Source organism: Gossypium raimondii, chromosome 6, assembly GCF_025698545.1.
Source record: "Gossypium raimondii isolate GPD5lz chromosome 6, ASM2569854v1, whole genome shotgun sequence".
Taxonomy (NCBI): Eukaryota; Viridiplantae; Streptophyta; class Magnoliopsida; order Malvales; family Malvaceae; genus Gossypium; species Gossypium raimondii.
The window spans coordinates 23,395,394-23,409,723 of NC_068570.1; the positions used below are offsets into that span (position 1 = coordinate 23,395,394).

The window sequence follows — 14,330 nt, forward strand, 5'->3', positions numbered from 1 at the left end:
TAAAATTCCCTCCCCCTCCCCCTGAAATCCCAACTTTCCTCCCTAAAATCCCTTATTTCTCACATCCAATAAAGAAAACCAGAAGCTTATTCAACTCTAGGGAAAATCAAAATCAAAGAACCCAGAACCAGAAAACCAAGGAAACGATGAGAAAAAGAGAAAAAAGGGATTGGAAATTGAAAGGTCCCGAGTGGAAGGGTTGTCAATAGGAGGGCATGAAACTTGCATTATTTTTCCCACTCTTAACCTAGCATTTGATATCGGTCGATGCCCACAACGTGCCCTTTCTCAAGATTTTCTTTTTGTTTACTCAATCCAACTCCATTGATTCCTTTACCTTCTTTCAATCTTAATCTAAATTTTCTTTAATTTAGGGAAAAAAATTATTTTTTATGGCCGATCATCAGTTCTGCTTATTTTACAGGTAATATTCCACTCTTATTCTTTCTGGAAAAAGAAAAAAAAGTCAACTTTTTTTTCCATGTTGCTTTTTAATTTGAGTTTGGTTTTATGGTTAAAGTGAAAAGGAAAGGAAGATTTAGTTTTCACAGAAAAAAGTGTGGATTCGGTGCAGTTCAGTAGACTATGATCGGATCCACCGCAGGTAATGGCTTTCTTAATTGTTTTTTTTTTCAAAATTAATTCTTGCTTGGTTGCCGAGAAAACTATAGAAATGAATTTTGAAATGAGGCCGTTTCTGGTTTTGATAAAATAACGAATTCAATTTTCAGAATGTGTTATTTGCAAACTTTTATCAAATTGAAAGAAGATTTTAGAATAACTTGAACTCAATTAGCTTAATTGTTGAATTGGAAGGAACTTTACTATCTTGAATTCGTGTTGATGATTTTACTTCATTTCTTAAATAGTTTCTTTTTTTTATCTTTGCATAAAGGTTCATGTTCTGTTGTCATTGGAATCAATAGGAGTTCAATTTGTAATGCAATCTGTTGACGAGAGTAAGGAAAAGAAGACGAATTTGAAACGATCAAGATCACTATCCCTGCACGATATGCCCGTGACTGACAGCCCTGCTACGCAAACCCTTGACCATTACGCAAACCCTTTTATAAAAATTATTTAATGAATAATATCAAATGCAATAGGCTCTAACTGTTTGATTTTTACCTGGTTTCAATATACTGTGTGCGTGGCAAATTAGATTTTTACCCCCTTGTCTTGAATATGACAATATTTTTAATGAATTGCAGACTCATGGACTTGCTGAATATATAGCTCAGGTGAGAATTTCTTTCAATTTCCTTACTTTTTTTCACATATTTATATAAATTAGTCACTGGTTTGTATGAGTTTGGAACTGATTACTGCTTTTGAGAGCAAATAGAAGTTACAGTTCTTTGCGAGGTGTACATCCAATGCCATAAATCTTCAATGATGCCAAACTTCATTTTTCCCCCATTTAATTGTTGTATCGTGCATATAGATTTCTCTCCTTCATATTTGGGGAATTTGATTGCTTGCAGGAAGAGATGGATAGAAAAACTGGGTTTTGGTGGTCACTTGATGGCAAATTCATTGCATTTACAGAGGTTGATTATTCTGCGATACCTCTTTTTAGAATTATGCACCAAGGTAAATTGGATATTTTAGAACTTTAATTGAATTATTGAAAGTGGCTTAATTTTTAATTTTGCAAGTTTTTGTTGATCAGCAATTTATTTATTTTCTGTGTAGTATTTTTCTATATTTTTTTATCTTTCATCATGCTATCCCTTGCACCGCAGTTAACAAATAGCTTCTGGAATTTGTGATTTGCCTTATCTTTTTCGATCTCATTTTTTGTCATTCATAACTGGAATTGTTATAATACTTCTTATCTTGTGTGGAAGACTGCAAAGGTCTCAGTCTCTTTAATTCGTTATCTTATTTGATCAGGTGCTCTCACTTTGCCGATCCAATTTCTTTCGATCAGATGTTTACATTTTTTTCTTAATGTGCTATTTTCTTCATGTTGATTCCTACAATACTTGTATATTAGGCTCTCGCCCCTTATTTTTTGTTTATTACTTTTGAATACATTCGTCAACCACGTATATTTAATAGAACCATTTATCGATTGACTCATACATATGAAGGGTGACTGTTTTGAAAAGAAATGAACATGAAAATAATTGCAGGGATCCTAAACCGATAAGCTTTGGTATGAAGAATATCGATATACTGTCTTTGTTTGGTATGAAGGAAGTTTTAGTTAGTTGGCCATTATTAAGGTCAGAACTAGAGTCATTGTTTGGCTGCACTTCGATTTTTGTTAAGTTGAGCTCAAATTTTATTAGTTTTTTTGGCTCATTGAGCTTATATTTTCTTTTTATACATGCAAAATGGAACTGGATTTAATTGCAGTTAAAAAATGCGCAAGTTCTGTGCCTGTGCAGCTGATCTTTTTGTTTATTTTGTGGCACTAATTCATAGATTAGAAATCATGTCTTCTCGGTAAGGGAACGTTGGTTTAGTACTAATCTTCTCTTCTTTTGTTTGTCTTGTATCTATTTATTATTTTTTTCTTTTTTGCATTTGTATCATTTTACGTGACAGTGGCTGTCCTAAGGCATACCACCCAGCCTGTATCAAAAGGGATGAGGCATTCTTTAAATCCAAGGCAAAATGGAACCGCGGTATGTTTGGATTAATTATTTATCACTTTTAGTTCGATTTAATTAATATAAGTGCTGGGGAGAGTTGAAGCATGAATTCTACTGTCTAATATATCATAAAATATGAAGGTATAATGTGTCTCTGCCCTTTTCAGACCTTATTTTGTTGCAAGATAATTCATAGTTAACAACTCAAAAGATAAGTAATGCGCATCCAATATTATTATAGCATTTTTATTTCTTGATATTATATATTTTAACTTATCCAAAATATAAAAATAATATTTACTATAATATATTTATTTATTTATCTTATTATTTTTTTAAGACCTATACTCATGTTTTCATTTTAAGACATACACGGATAAAAAAGGTATCAGGCAGCAGCAGTTGTTGGCATTTATCCCAAGACATCACAAGCACTACATTTTACCGAGTAAGAATAGTTGATAGAGGCCTTCTTTTTTTCCTGGAAGCTAATTAGTGGGTTGAAGTTTTGTATGTTTTCTCATTTCCATTTCCTTTTTGTCCTGTTTCTTTGCCTCTCTTCTATTGCAATTTTTTCTAAGCCAAATTCTGTCAGCAAGAAGGTACATTTTAATCCACAGTTACAGACAGATCGTAGGCAAAATTATCTCCATGCTAAACCTTGTCTTCAGCCTTCAGGTATAGTGTTTCTTAGCAAGTAGGAACTCTTCTATGTTAGTTGTTTTCTGCATTGTTTTGAGGGGGCCAAAGCATAATTTTCCTTTATATTGATTTATAATTTGATCATATGTAAAGGGTTATAATTTGATCATATTATTGGTTTTATCAACTGTTGGGAGATTGTTCTCATAACACTAGCTACTGGTCCATTCATTGTTGCTGCTAGAGGCATATCTAATATATTTCTTCATAGGCTTGCTAAGAACATCCAAGATGCTTATGGTGAGGCAGCTAGCATTGCTGAACAGGTTTCTCTCTTCTCTCCTGGTTCCATTTCTTTCAACCAGACTTATTTTTCTTAATGTTGTTAAGTGAATTTAAATTGGCTATTTTGCTTAATGTTCATACAATCAATGGTGTATGTTTCAAACCAGGCATTATTTTATTTTCTAACCCTCATTTTTTAGCATACTTTTCTTAACATGGAAGAATAAGCTATAATTTCGACCTTGATGTTGATGGCAGTCGCATTATTTAACACCAAAACCCATATTTTACGGGTTTTTCAAAGAAGAAAAATGCTGAGAATAGATGGTCTCTGCAAAAAGATGGGCTACAAGGACGCCAAGTTACTGATGCTTTACGGGTATTAGATTTATCCTTTTTCATCTGTTTCTTGTGTGTTCCTAGCTTTCACTGTAAAATGGGATAGCTAAATTTGGTTTCTGCATACTCCAAAATTCCTGAAAAAAGGTTGACAACATTGGCAAGTAAAATTTTAGAGAAAGTTCTATGAAGTTTTTTATGGATTCTGTGGCGCAGACCCATATTTTTTATTTTGGCATATCATGTAATTGTTGTACAAGTAAAGTAAAAAGTAGACTGATGCAGTTTACTATGAAGTTTTTAGAGAAAGTTCTATGAAGTTTTAATCTATGCTTGCTTTCCCATGGATTTCCATTCCAACTAGCTTCGATACGGATCTGCTGCTTTCAGTTTCATGCGATCTCCTCACTGTTAACTTGTAATTATCCTTTTTCCACCTTTTGATGAGTGATTTTGCTGCTGCTATTGTTGTTATTTGGCTCTGATAGCCAATGGCGTTGAAGCGGGGACTATCCAGTGTGGGCGTCCAAAGGAATAGAAGTTCTGGATCTCGTTTGCGTATCATGATTCTTTTTTTCTTCTCAATTCTGATGCTCATTGCTTTGAGTTCATTACAATTTTGCTGCTTTCAGTTTCACGCTTATTGCTTTGAGTTCATTACAAGATTTCCTTGATTAAATAAATGTATTATATCTTTTATTACCAAGATTTACTTGATTAAGAAAATGCATTGTATGTTTTATTACCTTGCATATGTATTATTTATTTTAGTTTTGATTCTAAATTTTTATTTTTACTTAAGAGTTCTAACTTTTGGATTTTAATTGTGTTATTAATTTATTATTTTAAATTCTAAAACTAAATTCATTAATTTTATATTTAGTTTTAAAGTTAAAATTTTCATAGAAAATTTAATTTAAATAATATTTTTTATTTATCCTTAAAAGTATATTTAAAGTTCAAATTTAGAAAATAAAACATAATATAATATTTATCATAAGAATAAATATAATTTGATTAAAATAAAAATTTTTAAAGGTTATGCCTTTAGCGGCGTTTTTGCGAGAAGCGCCGCTAAAGGTTATGGTCTTTAGCGGCGTTTGTGGGAAAAGCGCTGCTAAAGGTCATGGTCTTTAATGGCGTTTGTGGGAAAAGCGCTGCTAAAGGTCATGGTCTTTAGCGGCGTTTGTGAAAAAAGCGCCGCTAAAGGTCATGGTCTTTAGCGGCGTTTGTGGAAAAGCGCCGCTAAAGGTCTTGGTTTTTAAAGGCGATTGTAGGAAAAGCGCCGCTAAAGGTCATGGTCTTTGGCGGCGTTTGTTTCTAAAAACGCCGCTAAAGTTAGCGACGCTGTCATTAGCGGCGCCCTAAAAAAGCGCCGCTAAAAACCTGTTTTGGTGTAGTGATTTCTTGTTTCTATACGTCGAACTTACTAAGCTTCAATAAGCTTACTTGTGTTAATTTATGTTTCTTGTAGACACTTTTGAAGGTTGGACGATCAGACCAGCACTCAAGTCACACTATCCATCCGATTTCGGTAACTTTTGAACATTTGTTTTGGATTATATGGCATGTAATAGGCTTGTTTTATCATTACTTTTGTTTTGGTATGTATATTTTTAAAGCATTACCTTAAGTGCAAGTAGACAACTTTTTGTTATATATGTGAATGACGGAAGATGTCTTTGGTACAAATTTATTGCATATGTTTGATTAATAGGTTATCTTGCATTGTTTTGAATTGAGGTGCCTATGATAGACATATTGGTTAGAAGTTTTAAATTGTGTGAATTGTTATGTTTTGGTTGATGATTTGTATTGTTGTATAAGTGTGTATACTTGTGGTACCAATGAGGGTACATTGGTTAAGCACTTAAGATGGTTCAATTGGCATGAATTGAGCTTGTTTAATGGCATTTTGATTGACCCTAATAGTTGGTATATGGATTACTTAAAGTCCAACAAAACTTGAAATGGTAAACTTGATTTTTAAGGTTCATTTAGGTGCACATGGCCTGGGACATGGGCTGCCACACGGCCGTGTGATTTAAGTCAGTGTGTTACATGGCCTAGCACACGGCCGATGACATAGCCGTGTGACCTAACTCAGTGAGTTACACGGGCTAGGACACGACCTTGTGTCCTAACTTCGAAAGTTACACTGCCTGGCTACACGGCCGTGTGTCCCCTATTGTCAAAATTTTTCATATTTTCTTGAAATTTTCTGATTTGTTTCAAATTAGTCTCTGAGGGTTTTAATATTAATTCTTTAGTCCCTAAAGCATGATTTAGGCCTCATAAATGTAATAAATTATTATAATTCAATTACTTTATGGTATTGGAGAAATTATATTGAAATGATCCTGATTTTACTTATTTATTTCTGTTAACTTGCTATAGCATTCCTGTGACCCTATTCTGGTGATGGATATGGGTTAGAGTTGTTACAATCCACATTATAATGAGTATGATATTGTATATTGATATTTAAATGTTTTCTAAAATATGGTTCAAACATGTATTTAAGATTTTGGCTATGTCAAAATAGTGTTACAAATCGATTAGGACTGAAACTCTTGATTTAAGTTATAGTGTATTTTGCCACAAATATTGTTTTTAAACTATAATTTAATCTGAGGTACAAGTTACTGATATTCTAGAAATATTGAAATAAGACCCTAATAGCTTAGATAAGTAGTTAGCATAAGATTGGTATGCCAATAAGGGATATCTGGTTATAACTGATAGGAGATACGATTTTGACCGTGGTTTAGCCTCCAGGCATAGCACTTTGGTGCATTCTATTGTTGTACTATTCTGGTCTTCGAACATTAGCGTTACGATGTGTTACTATCACTATGGTGTGTTGATTGGTTAGTCCCTAGTATCCAATCCTGATTCTTCTGAGCACACTATGTGTGTGTGTGTGTGTGTGTGTGTGTGTGCATGTTCTATTCTGGAGCTAAGTATAATGAGTATTTAAGTTTTATGCTTCACGCACTATTGTCTTTGCACTTGGGTATCAATATTTTGAAGCTTGACTCACCTTGCAAATCACTACCCCACACCATTGCTATCATCTTTAAGTTGGAAATTCTTATATTTGTAATTTTGGCTCCTAGTGGCATGTACTAGAAGGTCCTTGGTTTATGCATATACCTTAGTTTTGTATTACTCTTAGTCTTGTAATTGTGATGGATTTGTCCTAACTTTATTGTCTACTTGGCTTAAGGGTAAGGGTCATTGGTGATCATGACATCTATCGATGAACATTTATGCTCATAGTTTTGCTTTACCTAGAGCATTGATTTGGTTGAGTATGAAACTCATAGTGATTGGCATTATAAGTGTTTTGCTATGCTAAGCATGATTTTTTTATTATTTTGATAAGTTACTATCCAAATTAAGTATGTTTCTCATGATGGTTATACATATCATAGTAGTTTCCTTGAGTATAATTAATGTTTCTTTAAGTATAGAGGTGTTTTTATAACGCTCTAAAATTTTCCAATATTCCATACAGGACCATTCTGATGGTTTTGTCCATGTATTCGATGAGGAATTCAATTTTAATGGATTTAAGTTATTTTTATATTCATGAGAGTTCATTAGGATGCATTTTGAGACATTTTTAGAGTTTTGGGCTCGATTGGATAAAATACGAGACAATAGGAGAACTTGTAAGTTTTCCATCGAGGGTATTTTGGTCATTTAAGACCTAAATGTGATTAAATATTAAAGATATAGTGATGAGATAATTTTTTGGATGGTTAAACATGAACTTAGCTTTAAATTTTCATTGGGACCACACCTTTTATTAACCTTTAACTTGTTGACCAAAAAGCTTGATGTTTTAAATATTATAAAACACAAAAAGGGGGGAAATGATCCCTCATACCATCTTTGTGCAACTAGCAATAAATGAGAATAAAAAACCATTATTTTTAAAATCCTTCACTTTATACCCATGTTTACTTCAATCTCCCACCATTTTTCTTTGATTTCTTGCAAAATCATCCTTTAGAAACTATAAAGAGCCAAGGTTCTCCACCAAACTCATCACCCACACATCTAAGGCTTGGTTGTAGCATATGAAGGTTCAGCTTGAGAAGAAAGGAAGAGCTTTGGTAAGGATTCATGGTTTATTAGCATTTTATCATCTGATTACATGTTTAAAAGCTTTACAATGAATTGTTGAGCCATTAATATGGTTATTTAATGCTATTGTAACATTTTGAAAATTGGGGAAATTGTTGTTTTGTATGAAATTTAAGAGAAAGAAGTTACTAGAGATAGTCCTAGCAAAGGGAAAGAGAAGGTGGTGGATTGAAGACCTTCAAAAAGGCTCTATCCATTTTTATTGCTTTTGGGAAAGGTAAGTTCTCATGGAATTTATTATGCTTTCACTTTGTTGTGTGTGCTAGTTATTTTAACTTATTGAATATGAATATAGTATAAAATCAATAACGTTGACATGATAAGCAAGGTAGAATGAAATCATAGTTGTCTGTTAAAAAGGAATATTAATTTATTGTTATAATGAGAAAGTTGAAATGGGATATTATATGTGTAAAATGGTATGAGTGACTTTCACAATGTGAATAAATGTTAGATTTATGATGTTATGTGTTGAAAGTATAAGGCAATCAAATGAGTTTTGCAAAGTGGAAGCCATGAGTATTTATGAAAGTATAAGACTTAATGGTAAATGTGCACTTGGTTCTTGTGCCCATATAAACTTGGTATAAAGGTTAGGATACGGTTGACATGCCAATTAGGTTTCTATGTGTATTTATGTACGTATTATTATGGAGTTGAACGTATATCATGTCATTCAATGGTTTAGCATTTGTTGTGAATCATCAAATGTGTGATGGTTTAGCATTTGTTGCGAATCATCAAATGTACACTCTCTTTGGAGACTATCTTGGTGTGGTTGAGGGATGTACATGATGTCTTCAAGCTTTGCACTTATGTGTCTTAGTGTAGTGTAGTTCTATGCTCTTATGAGCATTCTTGGTGTGGTGGTGGATTCTCGTAGGTCCATGTCCATTTTACTTAGGTTATATTGGGCAAAAAGCTTTTTACAGATAAGTACTCGATTATAGAAAATGAATATGAAATGGTTGTGCTATGGAATTTAAAGAAAAGCTAAAAGTATTAAGTGTTGCCATGATATATATTTGTGTTCCATGAGATGATAAGAATATAATTAAACATGTTATATGTACTATACGAAATATGTTAGTTGACATTATTATAAATTCTTATGCTTAACTTGCCTTACGTAATGTAGTTGAGAATGTTGTTGTAAGTATTAATGTTCTTATGGAATTTGGTATGCTCACCTCCAACAAGGTAAGTATAATGAATCATTTGAACTTACTAAGCATTATTTGCTTACGTGTTGTTGTTTTTGTGTACGTAGAGGGTTGATCTAGAGAGACATTGAAGCGTAGCTCAATCTAGGACATCACACTATCATCGAGACCTACAAGAGTATGAAGGTTAAGTACTTTTTAGTTGTGGCATGTACTAGGTGTCTACATAAGTAAATATGTTAATTTCATATTACTTGGTCTTTGTGTTGAAGGTTATTTAAATTTAAGCTTAAGAGCCAACATTTTATTTCCCTAACTTATCATTCTTTTGTTTAACCGATGATATGTATGAATACTTTACTTTTAAGGTCATTGGTTGTGATTTTCAAGTGTTTGTAATAGTTTCTATGTAAAATTTAGGGTTGTTTAAGTAGGTTATATGCATAAGATGAATACAGGGACTTCGCAAAACTTTTGAAGTGTTTTTGGGTGAACTCAATGAGTCACGTAATGAACACGAAGATGCAGCATCTCGAATATGGAGCCTAACACTGTGACTTCAAATTTCTCCTTGTTGCGACCTCATTTACTCAGTCAGACACGCTGCAACGTCACTCCTATTTTAGCATTGCGCTATTTTAAGTTATTTTGACTTTTTTGGGCCCGTTTTAGGTTTTAACCACCTCCAATTGACTACGTATCAGTTCTAAATGATTTTTAAATTTCTCTTAAATATTCTAATTTTTCTAAAACATATTTTAATTATTTTATAAAAATGTTTTAAACTTTTAATTTTTAAATAAATTTAAGATATATTACTTGTACATGCTTCGAATGCATCTCCCATTCGTAACAGTCGTTATGTACGAGTGAGGGGTGTTTCATTTAGTGGTATCAAACCTTGAGTTTAATCGATTCTGGGACTAAACTGAAACTTTGCATTGGGTCAAAACGTACATGTCGCGATTGTCTATGATAGTGTGATGTAGTTCTAACTTGAATTAGCTTCAAATTTCCTTATAGATCACTGATGTTAATTGATTCCTGAAGAGCGATTAACAAAGAGGTAGAGAGAAATGATCTTGCCCCAAACCAATGTGTCTCGAACTGGCAAGGCCTTCAAAGAGTTATTGGTGAAGTTAGAAATGCCTTCTTTCACATGATGAACCAATGATTTGATCATTAATTGGAAGTCGCTCTATAACACCCATAACCCGTCTCCATCGTTGGATTAGGGTTACGGAGCATTACTGTATAATCAAAAACATTTAAACATCATAATATTCAACATGTTAATAATATCATAAACTAATCATTCACATGCATATCATCCCTAAATCGAGCCCTCGAGCCCTAAAAACAGCTTAGGAGCAATTCTGGACTAATTTGAAACAAAATGGAAAGTTTAGGAAAAAGTTGCAAAAATTGGAAACAGGGGTCAAACGGTTGTGTCACCAAGCCATACGGAATCACCCCAGGCCATGTAGCTTTCGAACAAGGAACACACGACCGTGTCCCAGCTCGTGTCCCCGCCCGTGTAACCCACTAAGTAAGGTCACATGATCATGTCACATGCCCATGTGCTAGGTCGTGTAACTCTTTGAGTTGCCTCACATGCTCGTGTGTCAGGCCGTGTGCTAAGCCGTGTAACTCCCTGACTTAAACCCTTAAAAATTCTCTGATGACACACGACCGTGTTGCCAGGCCATGTGCCTCACACAGCTGTGTCACACACTCGTGTCCCAAGTCTTGTGAACCCAAAATTTACTTAAAATCAAGCCATTTCAAAACCATTTCATGCATAACTTTTCAAACCATTTAAACACACATTCAAAGGGTACAAACACCATTCAAACTTTCATAAACATACCATTTCAAGCATCCTAAATCACCTAAACAATATGCCATTCAAAGGAACCGCAATATACCAAAACATCAACTAACAAAACTTGTCATTTTACCAAACATAAATACCTAATTCAAACACCTACCAATCATAGTGCATTTACCACTTTCAAGCAATTGAAAATATACCATAAAAAGACTTATAAACATGAATAATAAAGTAACCAAAATGACATAATTTGATAAAGCACCAAATGGTACCAAATCAACATAACTTTCAAAACTTATACATGCCAAAACACCATTAACACATTCACAAAAATACCATTACAAAACACCTATACATGCCATTATAAACCTTGGTCAAAATGCTTAAAAACTACCGAATTGACTACTAGATAGTGTGATAGATCTTCGACGAGCTTCTAACGAAATCGAGCTTCCAATAATCTATAAAACAAAGGAAATAAAATACGTAAGCAATGAGTGCTTAGTAAGCTCGTATAAACCTTAAACATAACTTACCATTTCTATAATACAATTCATAGAATAAGTATAAACCAAAACCAATGCCATAATAAACCAAAACCAATGCCATAAGCTTATTATTAGCCTATACAACATCAGCAAACTCACAAGTTAGTATACTTGTTCATGATATATATGAAATCAACCATAATATATGTGGTTTACCATGTACAAATATAACATTTTAAATCAATAATGATACCACAATGTGATGATTCATTGCATTTGCATGCTTACCATTTCTTTTCTATTTCTTACCAATTGAACCATCTAGAATTTTATCAGATACGCGGGAAAGCTCACACGAAGTGTGCCTTTACATATAACTGTAACATTTCCTTTACATCAATGCTCACACGATCTGTGGGTCAAAATGTAAGCTACACGATAGGACATTCAAGACCAGCACCCGAAACATGAAATCCCTAATGACACGTCATTTGTATCCTAAGAATTCATAAGGTTCAACCGGGATTTGATATTCGTCAATTCGTCATAGCATTGATACATTTATATATTGATCCATTTACATTAAAAATAACATAGTAAACATTCAATTTAGATAACATTAAAACGATTATCGTTTATACAAACTTACCTCAATAACTAGAGCGTAAAAATTAGATCAAACTAATCTGAAGCTTTAACTTTTCCACGATCTAATTCTGAACATGTTTTATCTTAATCAATAGGTAATTTCAATCAATTAAACACTTCTAGTATCCAATTTAATCCACATTTCATATTTATGCAAACTTACCATTTTACCCCTAATATTTTAACTTTTCACAATTTAGTCCTTAAGTTATAAATTAAAATCTAACCATTTTAATCAAAATCCATGTTAATAAAAGGTGCAAGGGACTTTGATACAATCCATATTTACCATCATTTCACAATAAAACCTTAGAATTTATATCTTTAACAAATTAATCCCTATTTCAAAAATTCATCAAAAATCACTTAACAAAGCTTGTTTATTTTTCAACAAGGATTCATAATCTATCAATTAACATCAAAATTCATTCAATAGCATTCATGATAAGTCCCTCAACCTTTAATAGTTTTACAAATTAACCCCCGGCTAGCTAGATTAAGCTAAAACGGACTCAAAAACATAAAAATCATTAAGAATGGGCCTTGAACACATACCATGCAAGTGAAACAATGCTTAATCGAACCCTAGCTATTCCTCCATTGAAGAATCAGTTATGAAGAAATAAATGTGAGGAAGATGATGACTTTAGCCTATTTGTTTTTAACATTATTTACCATTTTACCCTTTAAATATAATCAAAATTTCAATAAAACCTTGTCCTTAACTATCCATTAATAAATTAAATGGTCTATTTACCATTCAAGTCCTTTTACTTTCATCTCCATATCCATTTGACCCTTTAACTAATAGAACTCAACTTTTACACATTTTACAATTTAGTCCTTTTCACCTAATTAACTATTTAAACATCAAAATTTCTTAACGAAATTTTAATACGACCTTAATATAGTCCCAAATAAATTAAAATAATAATAAAATAATGACCCTTAGTGACCACCTCATATTCCTACAGCACATGATGTTCATTTCTCCCAAACCCTAGCCTTGTCCCTTGCTCTTAAGCTTTGAGCACAGACCTCTTCTTGAAAATTTATTTTGTTATCTTCATAGCAGCGGAAATGTACCATTACTAGTAAAATTATTAATTTAGTCATATATCATGCATAGTCCATTTCAACATATTTATAAAAACCATGTATCTATACAGAATATGCGTGTCATGCATGCATGAAAAACCCTAAAATCTCGAACAGTCCAAAACCATAGTTTAAAGAAACTTTACAATCCAAAACCAAATAATAATAATAAAATAACCAAAAAATAATTAAATTAAATTAATATGACGAAGTAAAGTCCGAAGTCCGTCGTACTTCCGGATGCCAATTTCGATCCTAAGTTCGATCATTACCTGAGAAATTGAGATAATGGGGTGAGCTTAACAAGCTCAGTGTGAGACTAAACAAGTATTAAGCATTCATATAGACAATTTCATAAAGGTACCAATAGCATCTGCTACAGTCTAATGTGATCATGAAAAATGCACATGTGAGATCCTACCCATACCATCTGCTACAAACCATGAGTTCCCCAGAACCAGTCTACCAAACTCTAATGTATGTGAGCAATGCTCGATATGGTAAAACCACCAATAATCAAGAATGCAGTGAAACTGCCACATAAATAATGCAATATAATCGTCAATCCCTTCGGTACTACAAATGCAGTACACTGACTACAAATATATGCGAACTTAATATGCCGCTGGTACTCCACAGAACTCCTCCGTCAACCATAAAATGTAACTCCCTGAATAATCTATCTTTATTTCTGTGAATATCTTACACAAATGAGTATCTGCTTCAGTGGTTAAGTGTTCTAGGTATGTGTGTGTGAGGTCCTGGGTTCAAGTCTCACCTTTGCTAAATTTTGTAATTTTTTATCCAAGCCTTACCCTTGTTGAGTGGGTTTATATTAAATTGTCTGTTAATCCTTATCAGAATGAGTCTGTTGGTTCAACTGGTAAGGGGGTTGGTGTGTTGGAGGTCTTGTGCTTGAATCCCTGCACGAGTGTGGGTATTATTTTGGGCTCAGTTGCATGGTAGAGTTTCAGTGCTTCTGGTATTCTAGGGTAATTGGATGTGAATTAGTAGGGAGTTAAGATATTAGTGGGTTTTTAATTAGATTTTATATACTTTTTATTCTTTTTGTTTT

The 14,330-nt window shown here is 33.1% G+C and overlaps 1 long non-coding RNA gene across 7 annotated transcripts; it reads left to right on the plus strand.

The window, feature by feature from the left end:
• The first annotated feature begins 3 nt into the window (after positions 1-3).
• Positions 4-9,576, plus strand: LOC105771609 (uncharacterized). 7 transcript variants are annotated; one of them, XR_008196845.1, is made up of 11 exons: positions 4-424; positions 521-604; positions 896-1,241; positions 1,485-2,636; positions 2,970-3,281; positions 3,517-3,571; positions 3,789-4,907; positions 4,950-5,403; positions 7,891-7,993; positions 8,141-8,241; positions 9,295-9,576. It is a non-coding gene; the product is annotated as an uncharacterized LOC105771609 (long non-coding RNA). The 7 variants fall into 7 exon arrangements; XR_008196848.1 differs by having other exon boundaries at positions 3,789-3,909; positions 4,358-5,403; XR_008196849.1 differs by having other exon boundaries at positions 2,970-3,051; positions 3,185-3,281; positions 3,789-5,403.
• Positions 9,577-14,330: the final 4,754 nt, after the last annotated feature.